Source organism: Staurois parvus, unplaced genomic scaffold (assembly GCF_062004578.1).
Source record: "Staurois parvus isolate SC_StPar_1 unplaced genomic scaffold, SC_StPar_1.0 ptg000059l, whole genome shotgun sequence".
Lineage (NCBI taxonomy): Eukaryota > Metazoa > Chordata > Amphibia > Anura > Ranidae > Staurois > Staurois parvus.
In genome coordinates this window covers 4,976,156-4,998,597 of record NW_028317855.1, presented here as the reverse complement: position 1 = coordinate 4,998,597, position 22,442 = coordinate 4,976,156, and the positions used below count along the sequence as shown (strand labels likewise).

Below are 22,442 nucleotides of genomic sequence, written 5' to 3'. Positions count from 1 at the left end.
AGGCACCATAGGAAACATTGTTTTTTCATATGTCATGCGGATTGGATGCATTTTAAACTATGCTTTAAAGCTCTGTCGTTATTGACTGTGGGGCTCTATTTGAGCATCACAAGCCCAGGGCTCCGGAGTTGTGCTAGTGTTCTTCTTCCTGGCTCCTGTATCCAAGCCTTGCCTTATCTTTGATTGCTAATGTGCTTGAACCCTTATCTGACCGCTTGCCTGGATATGAATTATTTTACGGATTGCCACCTGTCCTGACCCTTGTCTGGATCACGGACATGCTACTGATTGCAGCCTTCCTTGACCCTTGCCTGGATAACAGATTTAACAAAATCAAGTGTGTGCTAAAAGAAAAAAACATAAAAAGCAGCTAGCACAAATGGTGAACCCACTCCATATGTGACTGAAAATCATATAATTCATATGCAGTCTGATATACTTTGCAACCACTGTGTGTTATTACACACCAACTACAATATATATATATATGTGCAATCATAAAAAAATTAATAAATAATTAAATAAACAATACTTTAAAGGTTAAAGTAAAGGTGTATAAAAGTCCTCAATCAAACCTCTTTCAGTACAAAAAGTGCTCAATAATGTTAAAACTGCACCCACAATTAGTATGAATTGCAGTCATAAAGTGAAGTGACATCCCAATGTGTAAAAGGAGACATCCGTGAAATCCTCCACCACTATGCACTCACCAGAACTGAAATAAATCAGTTTTGTAGCAGAAAATCCTCCAAGGTAAGTATTTCTCCTCCACAGAAAGGCTGGTATGTGATCCTTCAATGATGTGTCCTGAAAAGGAGAGCTCACCGCACAGAGCCCAAAAACGTAGGTATATAGTGTAGTATTTTTTTGACTAAATAAAAGCAAGCACTTTCATTTTGTTTATGGTGTTATGGATAACAGATTTGCCACTGATTACCACCTGCCCTGACCCTTTCCTGAATAATAGATATGCTACTGATTGCCAGTGGCCCCAATAATTGCTTGGAATAACAGACTCTGCCTCTGTCAGCTGCTACCCAGTTCTGACCACTGCATACATGGGGTCCTGTCAGCTACTAGCCCTGACAATTCTTACATATGAAACCTGCCTTGAACCTTTCCACATTGTTAAGCTACCATACACGGTAGTGAGTGAACTAGCTCTCTCTTTCTCTCTCTCTTTCTCTTTCTCTCTCTCTCTCAGGGTTGATAGAGAGCATACCAGTTCTGTGATTATAGAACTGCGACTTAAGTCCTGGGGGCATCCAAGTACCAGTAGACATACCATACTTGAAGGAAAGGTAGCTCTGCATAAGTCTTGTTATTTTTTGCACAACAGGACAAACAACAGTAAATCTTATGGGGCTTTGGGGAAGGGGAAGGATGTTTTATTTGATTTTGTGTGGCTAAGTCCTGTCTTTGAGTTTGTAGTGTGCAGCGTAGTTGTCAGTCTGCCCCTGCTTGTTTCTGAACATTTGTTGAAGCTGCCTTCTTTCAAGCAGCATGCCCCTGCATTGCTGTGCAGTAACTAATGCGTACCAAAAACATCACATGTTCACCCCCATCCCAAAGATTTTGGTAAAAACTAGACATTCCATCCACCTCCTGAAAAATGCTACAATGAATGGCGAGTAAAAAAATGAAAAGCAGAGGTTCTGCCCATGATGGTATTAGGGGATGAGCATATCCTGGAGGGCCACACAAACTAGTGGTAGGGCACATCTGCCTTTTTTCCCAAAGTGGTGGACCAATACAACCACAGCACACCCAGGAGATAGCTGTTACTGTTGTGACATTGACCAGTTTTTAGCAAGCTATACCTGCTTTCACTATATTATTTAAAGAAGACACTTTCCTATGGCTTTTAGAGATCTGTCGAAGCTGCCACTACCACCAGTTAAAGCAGTCTTAGTAATCCCGTCACTAATGAAATTTCTTGAAAAAATCCTTTTTTAAAACTGAAGTAAATCAGGTTGGGGCACAGTAACAGGTCTTTGAGAGCCAGAATTCTTGCTGTTTCTTAGGTGTTCAAATACTTATGTTCAGCAGTGCAAGACAAATAAATTCTTTAAAAATCATACAATGTGATTTCCTGAATTTTTTTTTTAATTCTGTCTCTCAGAGTGGGAATGTGAATTTCAGACCCCTCCATGATTTCTAAGTGGGAGAACTTGCAAAATTGCAGGGTGTTCAAATACTTCTGTTCCTCACTGTATCTCTAGCTCCAGTATTTCCTGAGTCACTGACTAAACAATATGAAGTCCACAAGCAGGCTTTATGGAAATTGGCAGGTTATAGCAGAGGAAAAGCAAAACAATTGTGCAGCAAGTAAAATGAGAGTTATTCCGGAATTACTAATGTATGTCCTTATCTTTGATCATTATTAAAAAGTACTAAATGATAAGATCAGCAGACAAGTAGCAATTTCAAATTCTCTGAATGACGCCCATGCTTAACTGCTGACCTCCAGTGTTCAGCATGGAGCAGGGCAGCTGCTAGGCGCAGTACCAGGAAGCAAGTGGCGATCACTGGAGTAACGGTGTCTTCTTCAGTGATTTCCAGCTTCCAAGGGCATCAGCCGTGTATGGTAAATGCAGGCCTCGAAGTTTCCACTCGCCTGCTCACATTTGGCGAGTTGAAATAACGTGGGGGCAAGTGTGTCCCAGACAGGGTCACCATCAGGGGGAGCCAGTGGAGAAGAAGAATGCGGAGTCCGTGTGTGCAGCTGCAGGAGGTGCATCTTCTCCCCCAGACACCATGACCGACTCAGACAGTGTGGAGAACAGCTATGCCCCTAACTTCTATATCTAGCTTCTGCCCTCCGCAGCCACTGGCAGCCTGGCATAGTGATAAGTGAGAGCCAGGAAAGCAGCTTGCACGGGAGGCGGGCTGTATCTGCTCCTTCTCTCATTCTGTCTGCACTGTCAACCTAGCCCCCTCTTCATTCTGCTGCTGGTCCAATCCAAAACTCTGCCTCCCATTTGTGTCCGCCCAACCCCACCCACACTCCAGCCACCTGCATTCAATGCACTGTAAGAAGAATTCTATGGGCAGCTGGGAGGCAGTTTTGAAACAACAGCTGCTAGTTGCCACAGCCCTAGGAGAGAGCAGCCTAAAGGGGAAGGCATAATTGGTGAGTGAGCCTTCTGCACCCAGAAAAGCCCCCCCACCCCTTCTTACTCTGCTCCTTCTTTCCTCCTTTCTTCTCTCCTCCCCTTCCCCCCTCCTCTCCCCTCTTTTATTTCCCTCCTCTGTTACTCCTTCTTACCCTCCTCTCTCCCCTCCCTCTCTCTCTTATTCTCTCCCTCTCTCAGGCTCTGTTCACATATGTTTGTTTTGAATCGCGGGCAGAATCACCATGATTTCAAAATCCTGTGCAAAATGAAAAATCGAATAACACAAATTTCAAGTGGCATTCAAGTGATAAATCATGCTGTAATCGCGGAAAACCGCGACACGAGAAGCTTGTCACCCAAAAGAAGCTCCTGTTCCTTTTTGGCTGATAAGCTTTGCGCAATGCGTTTTGCTGCGACTGCAGCACAATTTATCACTCATCAATTGCAGCAGGACCACACTGCATTTTTAGGTGCTATTAAAATGAATGATACCTGAAAATTGCATTGTGTGATTTGCCATTTTAGAAGTGGGTTTTGAAATTGTGGGCAGAATTGCAGCAATTCCTCCCACTATTTAAAATGCCCATATGTGAACGGAGCCTCATTCTCTCCCTTGTTCTCTCTCTCTCTCTCTCTCTCTCTCTCTCTCTCTCTCTCTCTCTCTCTCTCATTTTCTCCCTCATTTTCTCTCTCTCTGGACTGGAGGAGGAGGACATGGGATGGGGGAGATGAGACTGGAAAAAGGACAATGCGGAGGAGGACATTGGATGGAGAAGGAGGAGGATATGGGATGAAGGAGGAGGATGTGGGATGGAGGAGATTGAATTGGAGGAGGAGATGGGAGTAGAGGAGAAGGAGAGCATGTGATGGAGGATATTTTAAGTTGTAAGTTGTATCTCTTAAAGCCTGGCTAGTAGCTTAGGACTTAAAATTCTGAGCCCTGGTACAGTATATGCATTTTCCCATTGGTCCAAACTAGAACAATGTAACTATGTGTAAAATATCCATATCTTTTCCATTCCCTCACCCCCCCCCCCATCAATTGTCCAGCATTTACTCTAAAGTCTCCCCCCAATGCTGGCTCAATTGTGAACAGGTTGGCAATTTATTTATTAACTGATAGCAATGTAAATCATTGACTAGTTTTTGGAATTCGGTGTTTTCCATAATATCCCAAGTTACGTAACATACATACAGCTGGCCATAAAATATATCATTGCAGATGCACAAACAATATTTACTCACCAGGGGCTGTAAAAAGCTAACTGTTTGTAAATCTGTGTCTGCATTGCACCAAGGAAATGCCAAACATTGAGACATTATTTTAGTGTAGAGACGTATTTTGACAATGTTTTAATAGGGATAGACTGTACAGAAAAATAAAAGCTGAACACAGCTAAATATCCTATTTATATATATATGTAATATATGTATCTAAACTGTTTTACCTGCCAAAGTATTGTTGATTTTTCAAATTCAGTCTTATGATTCAGGCATGCCTGCCAAACATCTATGTGTAACTAACACTGCACTTGATACAAAAAAAGTATGTGATTATACAAAGTAATATGGCAAGTGATCAGAAATTAATTTCATTAAAAAAAATTATGTGTTACAAATAATATATGTGAAACCATTAATATTAAACAGTGAGGACAGCTATTCAGAATGCTATAAGCATAAATGCAATTACAAAAAAAAACACTTCCAACTAAGTATGCTGCTCTTATTATTCTGTGTCAATCAGCACACAAACACCATCCAGCTTTGGGACCCAAATAGCTCATAGGACCAAGTGGTAACATAAATTCTGTTAGGAACGCTCAATGCTTTTCACCACTTTGACTTTGTTGGAGGATTGGTGTTTTTGTGTTGATTGGTGCAGGATAGTAAGAGCAATGCTAGCAAAGGGGAAAACAGACTTGTTTTCTGTTATACTTATAGTGCTACAAAGCACTTTTATGTGCTTGGATTTTTTATTTTGCTTTGGTTACTCAGTAAATAGTATCAACTATTGGATGTGTATTTGTGCTAGTTTATGGTCTATACTGCATAAATTTCACCTGGGTCTAGAGATTAATTCTAGATGTTTGTGATTGATCTGATGGCTTCCATATTAATTTTTATTAATCTTACTGATCTTCTGTAATAAAAGGTCTTTTCTATCTTGTGAGTTTTGCTTTCCTTTTAGTGGTGGATGGTGGTCTTAATGGAGATTGCACTTTATAATTTTTGATGGAGATTTGCATAAAGAAACATCACTTTTGTGGGACTTTTACTACTATATCTATCACATCACATTGAGCTATTTGAAATACAGGCAGTCCCCAATTTACAAATATCTGACTTGCATACAACTTGTACTTGGTGGCCACCTTGCTATTCACCTACTATCCAGTGGACCTGCCAGCAATCCCACATCACTGCATGGCCAGTTAATTCTTCCCTATGCTATCCAAAACTTAAAAATATTTTTGTGACTGGAGTTACTCTTAAAAAATTTACCTGTTTCAACTTACATACAAATTCAACTTAAGAACAAACCTACCTAACCTATCTTGTTTAACCCAGGGACTGCCTGTACTTAAGTTGTGTTACTATTTATTAATTTTGTATAGTCATATTCGAATAGGTGGAAACTCTGTTGTTTTGTAATTAAATTTATCCTTGCCAGACAGCATAGCCAGGTCCTTGACCTCCACCGTAGCAGCAGGGCATGAAGGAGCAAGAGCAGCACAATGATGAAGTCAAGCTCCTTCTGCTGTCTACTTGTCAGTGCGTTCCATGTCAGCACATATACACTGCACCCTGAAGTGCCATTCAGCATCCAGTTCTGCTTTGAACTACATTACAGGAGGCTGTCAAGACATGTCAATATTTACACCAGGTGCAATTTAACAGTACATTTAACTACTTATTCTATTGTATACATAAGTGCAATAACTGTTTTAAATGCCTGAAGCTTTAAAATGAACATGTCATGCGTTATATATGGAAACTGCCATTGCCTGCTCCTGAAAATGCTATGTGCCAGGCTGACATAATGACTCTCTGGCTGCAATACTGAGCCACTAGCCTGGAAAAGATAAGAAAATTAAACATTTTGGTAGTCAATGGCTCCAAAATTATAAAAGCTAATATTATTAGAGATTTTCTTTAAGCACTTGCCCTCCAGAGGATTTACCCCCCTTCCCGACCAGGCCAGTTTTTGCGATACAGCTCTGTGTTACTTTAAAAGACAATTGCGCGGTCATACAGTGTTGTACATATATATATATATATATATATATATATATATATATATATATATATGTGATTTTTCATATCCCTGCCACCCTGTAGCAGTACTTCTGTTTTAGGGCGGTCGGGAATCGGTTAAGGCTGCATTCACACTTGAGCGTTTTGTAGCTTAGAGCTCAAAGCTCCAAAAAAGCTCAAACTTAAAACATCAATTGTTCTCTATCGTGTCTGTTCATACCTGTTTGCACGAACAGGCACCATAGAGAACAATTGATTTTTTAAGTTTGAGCTTTTTTGGAGCTTCAAGCTACAAATGTTCAAGTGAAATGCCTAACTGAATGGCTGATAAAACTTCTGCAGATATTTGCTGATGTTGGAATCGAATTTGATTTTGGAAACCTTGTTTCTGAGATCCTAAGGTTCGAAATGTAGAAAGATAAAATCCGTTGAACAGCTGACATTTATCCAAAAGCTATTAAGGGAACTTCTTATCCCAAAAAAAGCTGGAACTAAAGCCTGCTTAGATGCTAAAATACCAGGATAGTACAAACACCGCCAAATGACCCCTTTTCGGAAAGTAGATACCTTAAGCTATCTGCTGAGAGGCATATTGAGTCCATGGAAGATTTTTTTTTTTCCACACGTTTCTGGAGAACGACAAAAACAGTTTTTTGGGGTTTTTTTACACAAACTTGTCATTTAAATGATATATTTCTCGCACAAGCCATGGGTATATGTGGAATTACACCCCAAAATACATTCTGCTACTTCTACTGAGTATTGGGATACCACATGTGTGAAACTTTTTGGGAGCCTGGCCACATACAGGAGCCTGAAATCCAATGGCCACTTTGAAAGCCTGAAGGTGCGTAACTTTTTCATTTCACTTCCTCACTAGGTATCACAGTTTCAGAGGCCCTGAAATGGCAGAATAGCACCAAACCCCCCATACTCGGATGAAGTAGCAGAATTTATTTTGGGGAGTAATTCCACATATACCCATGGCATGTGTGAACAGTAAATCATTTAAGTGACAATTTTGTGTAAAAAAAAAAGTTTTTTTGTCATTTTCTGAAAACTTGTGGTAAAAAAATAAATTCTTCAATTGATTCAACATGCCTCTCACCAAATAGTTTGAGGTGTCTACTTTCCTAAAAGGTGTCGTTTTGGGGGGTGGGGGCATGTTATGACCAGCATTAGAAGTTTATGCCAGACATCACTCACTCTTCTAACCACCTGAAGATCAAGCCTTTTCTGACACTTTTTGTTCACATGACAAAAATCTGTATTTTTTGCTAGGAAAATAATTTAACCCCCCCAAACATTATATTTTTTTAAAGCAGACACCCTATTGAATAAAATGGTGGGTGCTACAATTTTTTATGTCACATAGTACTCGCGCAGCAATTTTTCAAAAGCAAATTAAAAAAAAATACACTTTTTTTTACTTTTAATGCACAAAAACACAATATATTGGACAATTATTTGGTAAGATATAAAAGATGATGGTATACCAAGTAAATAGATACCAAACATGACATGATTTAAAACTGGGCATGCCCCGTGCAATGGCGACAAACTGCATACGTTTTTTAATATCCATAGGCAACGTTTTAAAAGCCTTTACAAGCTACCATTTTAGATTTACAGAGGAGGTCTAGGGTTAGAATTGCTGCCCTTGATCTGACTTTCATGGCAATACCTCACATGCATGGTGCAACCCCTGTTTACATACCACCACAGGGTCGACACTCTTATTTTAATTATTTTTACACCGTCCCTTTCATTTTTTTCTTTTTTAGCACTTTTAATGCTATCACAGGGAATGCAAATATCTAATGCAAATATAACTTCAATGGGCATTGTCATATATTATTTTTTGAGAAATTTGGGGTCTATCAGACTCTAGATATCTCCTCTGCCCTTACATTATCTAATCAAACCAAGATCGGTGTGATCAGAAGCTTTCCCAATTTACAAATGGTGTTTATATCCTGCGAAACTGAAGTGATGAAATGCTCATAGCTTCCGAGTTGGAGACCAGAATAGTGCTAATCAGCTCTATGGTCAGCTGGTAGAAACACCGGCTGCATTCTCAGGTTCCCCCGATGGCACGGGACTGCCCAAGAAGGCCATGGAAGGCAGCGGGGGAGGGGTGAATCATCTCCCTCTGCTTGAAAAAAGCAATCCTGCAGCTAATTAGCCACTAGGATTGCTTTTACATGAAAGCCGATCACCGGCTGAAAATAATTATACCAGGATGATGCCTGCATCTGTAGGCATCATCCTGGTATAACCATTCAAAGTCCAGAGACGTACCAGTATGTCGCTGATCCTTGTTGGGTATATATGCTATGTTCTTTTTTTTTTTGTATGCAGCCTGTGGACTGAATGAAAAAGAGAATAAATCTCTGCCAGAAAAAGTGTGGTATGTCCACCATTAGAATACTGCCCTGCTTCCACCTACTTCCAATGGTGGGCACACATTAGGTCACACGGTGCCACATGAGCCAGTTCCAAGATTGTACAAATGTCTAAATAGTGGCACGCTTGAATAAAAATTGTCCACGCATAAGTGGTACCCCATATGAAAAAAGGATGACACCAAGTCCCAAACTATCTTGCCAATACTCCCCATGTAGTCTGGGCATCCGGGGGGCTCCACGTGACTATCTTTTCCCTCATAAATCCGAAACTTATATGTATAGCCTGTTGCCCTCTCACAGGTCTTATACATGTTGACCCCATATCTGGCAAGCTTGCTGGGGAGAAATTGTTTGAATGCAAGGTGGCCAGAAAAATTAATGAGGGACTCATCAATGCAGATTTTTTGCTCTGGAGTAGACATCTGCAAATTTTTGGTTAAGGTGATTTATGAGGGGCTGAATTTTGTGGAGCCATTCAAATTCAGGGTCACCTCGAGGATGACAGAGTGTATTGTTGTTGGAATGCATAAAACACATTATACTCTCATATCTCTGCCTGGCCATGACAGCAGAGAACACGGGCATAAGATGAATTGGGTCTGTAGACCAATACAACCACAATTAATTTTTTTTAGTAATGCCCATGTTGATGGTTAGGCCCAAAAAAATTAAAATTTGGAAACCATAATGGGTTTCCATGCGAATGGTCTGCCAAGGTTTGAATTTGGGTTGGCGGCAATAAACTGTTGTGCATACAAATTGCTTTTATTCACAATCAATGCATACAGATATTCCATGAAAAACAGCTCCAAAAAAATCAAGGGGAGTAGTTAAATTTGCTGTTTCCACCTGAATTTCAGGTTGGGCAGTGAATGGTGGAAGTACGGGTGCTGCAGAATTTCTGGGCTGCCAATTGGGATTTGCAAGCCCCGGGATTTGCATAAGGATACTAGGGGCTCTACGGGCCTGTGTGCGAATTCTTGGCAGGACAATATGTGCTCACCACCGCACCCACTTTTCTACACTTATGGGACTTGCCACATCACCAAGTGATACTGCAGTGCTGGTATGTGAAAGACCAGGATGTACTAGTTCACCAAAAGGTAGCGTGGCACTAGTACTGGCACTCTGCTGCATATGGGCAGCACAGTGGCTAAATGGTTAGCACTTCCGCCTGGCAGTACTAGGGTCGTTGGTTTAAATCCCAACCACGGCACCACCTGCCTGGAGTTTGCATGTTCTCCTTGTGCCTGCGTGGGTTTCCTCCAGGTACTCCGGTTTCTTCCCACACGCCAAAGACATGCTGGTAGGTTAGTTGGATCCTGTCTAAATTGTCCCTAGTATGTGTATGTATGAACGTGAGTTAGGGACCTTAGATTGTACACCCCTTGAGGGTTAGGGACTGATGTGAATGTACAATATATATATGTAAAGTGCTGCGTAAATTGACGGCGCTATATAAGAACCTGTAATAAATAAATAAATATGAGAGTCATCAAAATTTACCAGCAAGTGCTAACAGAGATCAGGCCTGATTCTGCAAACACTGCGGTTTCGTGTGCAATGTATCAAGTGACAGTGACCTACTGACACTGCACTTGCTGGCGGAGAAGGGGCGGGAAGCATAGGGGCTAAACACAAATGATGGCAGTTGCTGGGGCTGATCCCGCTAACGCTGAGTTTTTAAGGACACTATACTAATGTGAATGCTGGTATAGTGCTGATCTGATCAAATGTATTGATCCGTTCAGACACTATACTAGCAATGGAGGTTTATTGTGTATAAGCGTGTTCCTGGCAATCAAGGGGTTAAATGGGATTACTGGTGTACTGACCGGCAATCTGACACTATCTGGGAGGGGCGTGAAAACCATGGGAGCACAAATCGTGTATATATACGTGATTTTGTGCACCCATGCTGCCCTGTAGCAGTATTTCTGCTATAGGGTGGTCAGGAAGCGGTTACAGAAGCGGTTTGTGTTACAGAGCTGCATTATTTTAAGTGACAATTGCGTGGTCATGCAAAGCTGCACCAAAATGAAATTTACGTTCTTTTTTTCCCACGAATTGAGCTTTCTTTCGGTGGTATTTGATCGCCTGTGCGTTTTTTATTTTTTGCGCTATAAAAAAAAAGACCAACAATTTTGAGAAAAAAACAATATTTTGAACTTTTTCCTATAAAATATGTCCAGTAAAAAATGTCAAAATCAAATTTTATCATAATTTAGGCCAAAAAGTATTCTGCAACACGTCTTTGCTAAAAAAAATCCCAATACATGTAAATTAATTGGTTTATGTGAAAGTTATAGCATCTACAAATAGCGGTATATACAGTATACTGAAATTTATTTATTTTTTTATACTAATAATGGTGGTGATCAGCGACTTATGGCAGGACTGCGGTGGACATTCTGACATTGGGGGGGAACTGACTTGGGGTCACTGACATCCCCAGTGACACCAATACAGTGATCAGTACAAAGAAAAAAAACACTGACATTGTACTAATGGCACTGGGGAGGAAGGGGTTAACATTTGGAGGCAATCAAAGGGTTAACTGTGTGAGGGGAGTGTTTCACTAGGGGGCGGGGGGGTGTTCTTCACAGTAACACACTGATCTGGAAAGCTGTGCTCCGTGTTCCGGAGCAGTGTGCTCAAACTGATAGGGAGGAGAGCTGCAGCCATCCTCCCTGTCAGTGTTTGCCGGTAATCGGCAGGCTCCGGTGGGTAATCACCGTCCGGTACCCGGTGATTGACACCCGCGGCCTCGCGCACGCCCCCTACCTGAAATGTAAAATCGCGTATATATACGTGATGTTGCGCAGTGGTGCCGCCCTGCCGCAGTATATGGTTAAATTCAGGTGATTTTCCTAATTCATTTTGTTTAATTTTGTTTCACTTTGTTTATTTGTTTTCAAATGTATTCCAATTTGTTACTATTGTAATTCGGAAATTTGGATACATCTGAATTTCTGAATAACAAAAATTTTGTTTGAAATTCGATTTGGGACAAAACGAACTACACATGTCTAAAGCCAACATTTCTTAGACTTTTGAATAATGTGCATGCACCCTGGAAGTAGTCAGAGGACACTGTGGTGTATTACAATATCAGTTTAACCTTGCACAGAGATTTTCCAGTTTGTGGAACAGCAATCTAATCACCAGCAGACTGAGACTGATCATCACTGGGGCTGGTTAAAGTTGTGGTGAACCTCTGACATGAAATGTAATGAAGCATTATTGCTCTATAGTGTGTACTTGTCTCAATTACGAGCACTAACTGTCATTTCTGTCAGCTGCCTCATTCCTGTGCTATTCTGAGAGGTTTTCCTGACATCAAAAGGTAAAAGGGAGAGGGGTGGGAGCTGAGGCTGCCTGTGATTGGCAGCCTCAGCTCTGTTCCTGTGTGCTGTGTGAAGGAGGTGTTGTCTTTTCCCTCCAATCAGGTCTCAGTCTCCTCACTGAGCTCTGCAGTGTGTAATTTTAGCACCCCACCTTTCTGGAAACTCAAACAAGCTTAACCCCTTACACATACAATATCCCCCACCAAGTGTTTTTATTGGAAACTTGAACATTCACGGCATCTGCTATTGAAATTCGGACCTTTCCAAAATGTCTTTGACACTCACTGTCACGCTTAGACAGGAATGTGACAGTTAAAAAATATAGTAGCCCTGACAAAGCCAAAGATTTTTTCATTTCTCCATAAGGCTTTCAGAGATTGAGTTTAACCAGTTTAACAATTTGAAAATATTTTAATAAAAAAAAACTGCAAGAAAATATTTACAGAAATATAATACAAAATAGACAGTAAGCAACAGTAAAATATATGGCATTAAAAGTGAATAATACCTAGAAAAGTCTGCCTGATCTTTGATTATGTACAAAGTCAAATTCATTTACAGTATAAGTCCATCTAATATAGCAGAGTCACTGGTTCTCATTAATGGCTGTTAGCATTCCTTAAAAATCTCATTGGAAATGAGAGCTGAAAATTATAGCAATCTTTTCTGCTCCCCGAAGAGGGTGTTTACAGAACTAACACAACCAATTAATGGGTCGGAGGGGTGTGCTGAAGGGGTGTTGAAGTGTTGTATTATGCTTACCACAAGGTTTTAGCAACTGAAAGACATCATATTACAAATGAAGAAAATTACGACTAGACACATATACATATACACATATACACATATTCCATATATCACTTGTGGGGTTAGCTCAGGTGGGGGATCTCCTTCCCTGGGACAAAGGTAGACCGCACAGCAGGCTTTTGTAAAAATCTGACTGGTTGTCAGCTTTATTTAAAAGGTTTGCAGAAAAATAAACAAAACATGAAAATAAATCCTTGCCATCCAGGCACTAACTAAACAAAAGGTTTTTCCTCTCTCCGAGGTGAAGGGCTTCTCCCTGTCACCAAAATAAAACAAAAAGCAAACCTTTTCTTGCAGGTATAGTCCATACACACAGCTCTCTCAGAACACCTCTCTGAGTCCCAGGCCACGAGCGACTCCTTGCTCCAGCCCTGCCCTTTTTATACCACCTGTTGGTGGAGATCAGTGGAGTCCAAACTCTGGTCCGGAACCACCTGCTTAACTGTGGCCCCGAAAACCCGGAGTGGACTCCACCTAAACGGTCAGGTATGAGCATATGCGAGGTGACACATAGCGTCCCTCTATCACCTCGCCGTTCATCCTGTCACATATTCCCCCCCTCTGCTCAAGCCCCTGCGGCTGAGCAACTGTTCCAACCAGACAATGGACCCGGGAGAGGGCATCTACATTATTTTGCAGTTTCCCCGCTCTGTGTTCCACTGTGAATTTGAACACTTGTAGCGCGAGAAACCACCTTGTCACTCGACTGTTTTTCTCCTTATTATCACACATCCATTTGAGCGGGGCATGATCAGTAACCAACTTGAACAGTCTTCCTAACAGGTAATATTTCAGGGCCTCCAAGGCCCATTTGATGGCCAAACATTCCTTCTCCACAATGGCATAGTTTCTCTCATGTTTGTTGAGCTTTCTACTTAGGAAGACCACAGGGTGCTCCTCCCCATCTCTGATTTGGGACAGTACCGCACCTAGTCCCACGTCAGAGGCATCAGTCTGTACCACAAACTCTGTTGTGAACTCTGGGGTCACAAGCACAGGTTGAGCACAGAGAGCTTGTTTCAGCCTTTGAAATGCGGTCTCCGCCTCAGGATTCCACTTAATCATGACTGACCCCCTACCTTTTGTCAGATCTGTCAGTGGGGCTGCAATGGTGGCAAAATTGGGGATAAACCGCCTGTAGTACCCCGTGATTCCAAGAAATGCCCGGACTTGTTTTTTATTTACAGGTTGGGGCCACTTTTGAATTGCCTCAATTTTATTGATCTGAGGCCTAATGAGACCTCGACCAATGATGTAGCCAAGATATTTGGCCTCCTCTAAGCCAATGGCACACTTTCTGGGGTTGGCGGTAAGACCTGCTTCCCGCAGCGAATCTACGACCGCTTGCAAGAGGGACAAATGAGATTCCCAGTCGGGACTGTGGATGACGACATCGTCCAAGTAGGCAGCTGCATATTGGCGATGTGGTCTCAACGTCTTGTCCATCATCCTTTGGAATGATGCAGGAGCCCCATGCAAACCAAACGGCATCCGCTTATACTGAAAGGACCCCTCGGGGGTGGAGAATGCTGTCTTTTCTTTTGCAGCTTCCGTTAACGGAATCTGCCAATAGCCTTTGGTCAGATCTAAGGTGGTTATGTACCGAGCCGTTCCCAACCTGTCAATGAGCTCATCCACCCGAGGCATCGGGTACGCATCAAACTTGGACACACTGTTCAGTTTCCTGAAATCATTACAGAAACGAATGGTTCCATCTGGTTTTGGGACCAGCACTATGGGACTCGACCACTCACTGCGAGATTCCTCAATCACTCCCAACTCTAACATGTCCTTTATTTCCTTTGCCACCGCTTCCCGCCTGGCCTCGGGTATTCTATAGGGCTTGACATTTACGCGGACCCCGGGCTGGGTAACTATGTCATGCTGTATGACAGTCGTCAGTCCAGGTAGGTGGGAGAAGAAATCTCCATTTTTCCTCACAAACTCCTTAACCTCATTTTGTTGGGCTACTGACAAGGTTTCCGTTATAGGTACCTGAGGGGCCACGGGAACCACGTCCTTTTGGGGTCTTGGTACTGCCAACAAACTTTCCCTGTCTTTCCAAGGTTTTAAGAGATTCACATGATAGATTTGTTCAGGTTTCCTTTTCCCTGGCTGGTAAACTTTATAATTTACTTCCCCCACTTTCTCCCTAATTTCAAAGGGACCTTGCCACTTTGCGAGGAATTTACTTTCCACGGTGGGGACTAGCACCAGCACTCTATCCCCAGGGTTGAAGGTACGGATCCTGGCACCCCGGTTATAAACCCTTCTCTGGACCTCCTGGGCTTGCTCCATGTGTTCCCGAACAAGTGGCATGACAGCTGCGATTCTATCCTGCATCTGTGAGATATGCTCGATGACACTTCTATAGGGCGTGGTCTCTCCCTCCCAGGTTTCTTTTGCGACATCTAGCAATCCCCTGGGATGTCTACCATACAGTAATTCAAAAGGTGAATATCCTGTAGATGCCTGAGGTACTTCTCGTATAGCAAACATGAGATATGGTAGCAAAAAATCCCAATTTCTCCCATCTTTGTCCACCACCTTTTTTAACATATTCTTAAGGGTCTTGTTAAACCTTTCCACAAGCCCATCGGTTTGGGGGTGGTAGACCGAGGTACGGAGATGGGAGATTTTGAACAATTTGCATAACTCTTTCATAACTCTAGACATAAATGGCGTGCCCTGATCCGTTAATATCTCCTTTGGGATACCTACACGACTAAACACCCGGACAAGCTCTTTGGCGATATTTTTAGCGGAGGTATTACGCAAGGGGATGGCTTCAGGATACCGGGTGGCATAGTCAAGTATAACCAGTATGTGCTGATGGCCCTGGGCAGACTTTACTACTGGACCCACTAGGTCCATGCCCACTCTTTCAAACGGTACTTCAATTATGGGTAGAGGTACTAGCGGACTGCGAAAATGGGGTGAGGGCGCAGAATATTGACATTCCGGGCATGACTCACAATGTGCTTTGACGTCTCCATGTAAGCCTGGCCAAAAGAATCTCTGGGTTATTCTCTCCTTTGTTTTCTCTACGCCCAGGTGTCCACCCATTATATGCCCATGGGCTAAATCTAGTACCATCCGGCGAAAGGGTTTGGGGACCACTAACTGTTCTACCACCTCCTCCACTTGCTTTACCACTTGATACAGCAAGTTATTGTTAAGAGCCATGTAGGGAAAAGACACCGCTACATCATTTTCAACTGGTTCCCCATCAATCATTTTAATGTTTTCACGGGCTCTATTAAGTGTGGAATCTTTCAGTTGTTCCGTACAAAAATCCTCTTTTCTGACCTCTAGGTCAGGCACCACATTCTGTCCACTCTCACTAGAGCCAGCGATCATCTCTTGTTCTATATCCTCACTGTCTGGGGTTGGATCCAACTCCTCCTGCTCCCCAGCCATTACAGAGAAAGGAAAAAGATCTACACCTTCCTCGGATACACCAACAGTTTCCCCTTCCACCTTGCCGTCAAAGGGGTCAGGAGTGAGTTCAGGAGTTTTCGGCGTTTCCCCAGCAGGGGGAGCTCGGTCCTCCTGACTCCCCTCCTTATCCCATAACTTCCAGAAATGGGGAAAATCTCTCCCCACTATGGCTTCATGAAGCAGAGAGGGCACCACCCCCACTGAATGGGTCACAGGGCCCCAGGGAGTACCAATCTCCACCAGAGCAGTCTGGTAATTACGTGTATCACCATGAATACAAATAACCCCAATCGTGCTAGGGTGTAACCTTGCAGGGTTTACCAAATCACCTTTAACCAAGGTCACAACACTACCCGAGTCTAGCAGAGCAGTTACTGGCTTTTCATCAATGGCAATCACACACATTTGCTTTTCCATGCGTTTCTGACATGCTGCAGTACATACCACCTGTGCAAAAAGAGACATGCGTTTTCCTAAATACGCATTTTCACATTGCATAGGTTCATCATTTAAAGGACAGTTTGCAGCAATATGACCTAACGCATGACAACGATAACATATTATATGTTCAGTGCTTAGACCTCTAAATGGCCTTGGGGACCTTCCTGACCTATTTGGCCAGTCTCTAGGTCCTAAGCCTACAGTCTCATGATCTGACACATAAGTCTTATCATTTTTTTCTGAGCCTTTGGCCCATGGAACAGTCTTACCGGATCCTCCGGATAGTTTTCCACCCCTAGTGACCTTGGGGTACGGCCCAGGTGAGTGCCAAAAGTCCTCAGCGGCTGCATATCTCTCCACCAGGTCCACCAGCTCATTTGCAGATTTAGGGTCTCCACGGCCGACCCACTTCCTCAAAGTGGCAGGGAGTGCACGTAAATATTGGTCCATGACCACACGCTCCACAATCTGAGGGCCTGACAATACCTCTGGCTGGAGCCACTTTTTGGAGAGATGTATCAAATCGAACATCTGAGATCTGGGTGGTTTGTCAGCCCTGTAATGCCACTGATGCACCCGCTGAGCCCGGACTGCAATGGTGACGCCCAGGCGTGCAAGGACCTCAGCCTTCAATTTCTCATAGTCCTGGGCATCCCCTGGTTCCAGGTCATAATAGGCTTTTTGGGATTCACCCGTCAGAAATGGCGCAAGCAGTCCTGCCCATTGCTCCTTTTTCCATCCTTCCCGAACAGCAACCCTTTCAAAAGTTGTGAGGTAGGCCTCCACATCATCCGCAGGTGTCATCTTCTGCAAAACATAGCTGGCCCGCGCCATTTTCTGCTCCACTGGCAGCGGATCTGCAGATTCCTTCTTTAATTCCAATAGGTGTTGGGCCACTTGCTTAAGGAGCTCTCGGTCTGCTTGTTGGGCTTCATGTTGTGCTTGTTGGGCTTCCGACAACTGGCGATTCGTCTCCCATTGTGCTGCGTTGGCCTGCAGCAAGGCTCTTATAACTTCCTCCATCTTCCCACTTGCTCAGGAAGTTGCCCGCATCCTCCACCATATGTGGGGTTAGCTCAGGTGGGGGATCTCCTTCCCTGGGACAAAGGTAGACCGCACAGCAGGCTTTTGTAAAAATCTGACTGGTTGTCAGCTTTATTTAAAAGGTTTGCAGAAAAATAAACAAAACATGAAAATAAATCCTTGCCATCCAGGCACTAACTAAACAAAAGGTTTTTCCTCTCTCCGAGGTGAAGGGCTTCTCCCTGTCACCAAAATAAAACAAAAAGCAAACCTTTTCTTGCAGGTATAGTCCATACACACAGCTCTCTCAGAACACCTCTCTGAGTCCCAGGCCACGAGCGACTCCTTGCTCCAGCCCTGCCCTTTTTATACCACCTGTTGGTGGAGATCAGTGGAGTCCAAACTCTGGTCCGGAACCACCTGCTTAACTGTGGCCCCGAAAACCCGGAGTGGACTCCACCTAAACGGTCAGGTATGAGCATATGCGAGGTGACACATAGCGTCCCTCTATCACCTCGCCGTTCATCCTGTCACACACTTAGGAGATTTAATTTGTGTTATTAGCCTGCTGGACCTGATAGTATAGGTGTGTTTGGTGTCTAACTGATCGGTATCTTCCCATACGTTAGTATAAGCACTTTTAATAAATGTAATTCTTTTACAGTAAGAATTATGGAGACTGTATGAAAAGTAACTTTGGGCAATTCATCAGTATGTAGGTATAGAACACTAACCCAAATCTGACAGATGTGTATCCCTCCCTAAACTCTTTACGACTATTAAGGTTGGGGCATTTATGACATGACTCCAATACAATCCTTTGAAGTCTCTGGTAACAGGTTTTTGATAGCTCTGCTTTGATTCTAGCTTGGGGCTGTTTTCTGTCACTTACTAGACATCTTTGTATGTATATTCATATAGATTTATGATTAAAAAAACACCAATATGAAAAAAACACAAATAATGTTTTTAATAATTAAAAATAATTACATCTATTTTGAATGTAAATTATATAAGTACCTTACTACAGCAGAACTGTCTGAGTGAGGGAAGGTTACCACTAGGTACCAATTAGGTTTTCTGCAAGCACACGTTGACAACAACCCACTGACAAGATGAAAATGTACAATGCAGTCTTCTGCTGCTTCTTTTTTGTCCAGTTACAGGTGGGACATGGGGGTTATCGGGCTGTATTGCTTAACAGCAGTACAAAAAAGGTCAGGTCACCAATTTGGTGCAGTATTCTGGCATTGCCATGTAAATATTAGAACTGGATGGACAGTTCTGACCTTAATATGCAATGTTTGCAAAAGTGCTATACATTCACTATAAGAATGCAAATGTATTTCCTGAGACAGTTAGTACATTTTTAACATTATATACAGCCTAATGTGTATGTTTTGCCTATGCTGGGATTTATTACTTTTTAAAGAGCTTGTAGTACTCCCCTTGGCATGTACTTACTAAATCCTTTACCTGGGTGACATAATCATGTAAATCTCATTGCCTGTACAGTAACCAGTGGCGGACTGACCATTTGGAAACTCGGGCACTGCCTGAGGGCCCAGGGTCAGTAGGGGGCCCCATGAGATGCCCCTGGTACCTTTTTCATAGGCTTTTTTGAGTTTGGGCAAGGACACAGGGGCCTCATGATCCCCTATTGCCCGGGGGCCCCATGAGTTGTCAGTTCGCCCCTGACAGTAACCCTTCCTCTAGTGTGTTGTTGTAGCTTGTGACATGTCAGAAATGTATTCATGCAGTCTTATAAAATAACTGATAGCTCCACATTAAAGGGGAATTGCACTTTTATTGCTTGTATCCTTAGAGAGTCCAAATATTATCACCCAATTGCCCTTACAGCACAGTATATGCATGAAAATCCTAACTACTGGGTCCTGCTCCTTCCATGCATCTCCATCTTTTGGATTTTATAAAGTTTGAATCACATCAACAGAAATAGGACTTGACAATAAGGATTTTTAAGAAGATGCTGTGTAGTGCTGAGCAGGTCACACAATTAAAATCTTGGCAGAATGGTAACAGATTAGTAAGTGACTTGCAAGGGAAATTGCATTTAGGGTCAGTGCACTAAGAATATGATTCATCTCATATATATATATATATATATATGTACAGTATATATAGATATATAGATATATATATATAGGGGCGGAGTGACCATTTGGAAACTCGAGCACTGCCTGAGGGCCCGGAGTCAGTAGGGGGCCCCATGAGATGCCCCTGGTACCTTTTTCATAGGCTTTTTTGAGTTTGGGCAAGGACACAGGGTCCCCATGATCCCCTATGGCCCGGGGGCCCCATGAGTTGTCAGTCTGCCCCTGTGTATGTATATATGTATATTTAGAATTGAATAATAACATATAGAAAAGAATGTCCATACACTCTGAAAATATCCCTTATAAGCTGGCCAACAGCTAAGTAAAAGAGCTTTGGTAGCAGGCTGATAACTGTGCTGCTTTTTGCAAAGCAAAATCTTAGTGTTGTCAGCCTGCTGCAGGAAGTGCTGTTACTGGCAGGATCTCCAGATAAGATACTTTGCAATAATTAACAAAAAAAATATTTGTTTAAAGCGGTAGTAAATGGCAACCAAGTAAAAAAATCCCCTGCAAGGTAAAGGCATAATGTGCTATTATGCATTGCATGGTAGCACATTTTGTAAAACTTACCTTAAAACGAAGCCCTCCAGCGGCGCATTGTCACCTCTGTAGAGGCTTCCATCTTCACCCGGTCTTCCTTACGGGTTCGCGAGTTCCGACCATCTGACTGGCTGAGCTGTGATGATGTCACTCCCGCACATGTGCACAGGAGTCTTGGAACACGGCACAGTGCTCTCAAGGAACGGCACAGGTATGTAATTCATTCAGAGCACATGTGCCAGCTCTAAAAACACCCCAAATATCTCATAAACAGTGTACATTTAGGAGATATTAATTTTACCAACAGGTAAGCCTTATTATAAGCTTACCTGTAGGTAAAAATGAACAAAGTGGCTTTACTACCACTTTTGGAAAACTATATGCTAAAAAATAGATTTTTGGTTTACTTATACATTAAAGTAGATGCATCATTTGGGCATTTTTCTTAATATGTCTCTCCAGACATTCTGAAATCGTTTACAAACAATCAGCTGCATGGTACTGTTAAGGGAACCATATGATTGTCATTACAATCCCAATGCATGTTGAAGTAACACTGACAGACAACATGATAACACTTTCCAGAATATGGCCAGAATAACTTATCAAGGTTCCACTAATGCTACTCAAGAAGGGTTGTTGTGGTGTCAATTTACCTAATAAATTCCTTGGTCCATCCTCTCCAGGCCTTGGATCTCATGGAATTCCTTTCCCTCATAGGGGAAAGTGCCTCCTCTCTAGTCTTGCATCCTGTTCCCTCTGCACACAGACCCAGAACAGGGTCGGCTTAACAATGAGCACACACCTTATGGGGAAGTGATCACACATTAAAGGAGAACACCTTCCTTCACATATGCATATGCTATGGAAACTATGTAGAGGCCAATTTGTCATTTTTTGCCTGGAGGGACGCATTAAGAAATAAAAAGATTCCGACCATAATCTTGGTAAATCTACATACAGTAAATTATAATTTGGACCCTTACTTTTTAATATATTTATAAACACTATATTGTCTGGGATTAAAAATCCCATTTCAGTCTTTGCAGATGACACCAAGCTGTGCAGTGGAATAACGTCCGTACAGGATGTCTTCAATTTACAAGCTGACCTCAATGCACTGTTTAATCGAGCAACTATGTGGCAAATGAGGTTTAATGTTGATAAATGTAAGGCTATGCATTTGGGGGCTAAGAATATCCATGCATCATACATACTAGGGGGAGTACAACTGGGGGAATCAATGGTGGAGAAAGATCTGGGAGTTCTGGTAGATCACAAGCTTAATAATGGCATGCAATGTCAAGCTGCGGTTTCTAAAGCAAGCAAAATCCTCTCTTGTATTAAAAGAGGTATAGACTCCAGAGAGAGAGAGATATCATATTACCCCTGTGCAAATCATTAGTAAGACCTCATCTGGAATATGCAATTCAGTTTTGGGCACCAGTTCACAAAAGAACATTGGGGAACTGGAGAATGTACAGAGAAGGGCAACCAAACTGATACGAGGCATGGAGGAGATCAGAGGAACTGAATTCATTCTCTCTTGAGAAGAGAAGATTAAGGGGGGATATGATCAACATGTATAAATACATCAGTGGTTCATATAGTGAACGTGGTGTAGAGTTTTTCACCCTGAGGTCATCACAGAGGACAAGGGGGCATTCTTTACGTCTGAAGGAAAAGAAATGTAATCTCCAAACACGGAAAGGTTTCTTCACAGTGAGAGCTGTGTAGATGTGGAAAAGACTCCCTCAAGAGTTGGTTCTGGCAAGCTCAGTGGATTTCTTCAAAAAAGGCCTGGATTGCTTCTTAGATACACAGAATATAACTGGATAGTAACATTTATAGGTAAAGTTGATCCAGAGAATTTCCGATTGCCTCTCGGGGGATCAGGAAGGAATTTTTTTCCCAGCAGGAGCAAATTGGATCATGCTTTGCTGG

General features: G+C 42.5%; 1 protein-coding gene across 2 annotated transcripts in view; it reads left to right on the top strand.

The window, feature by feature from the left end:
- The window catches only part of FMN2 (formin 2), a 123,757-nt gene that overhangs the window by 27,128 nt on the left and 74,187 nt on the right, over positions 1-22,442 (top strand). The window lies entirely within an intron of this gene.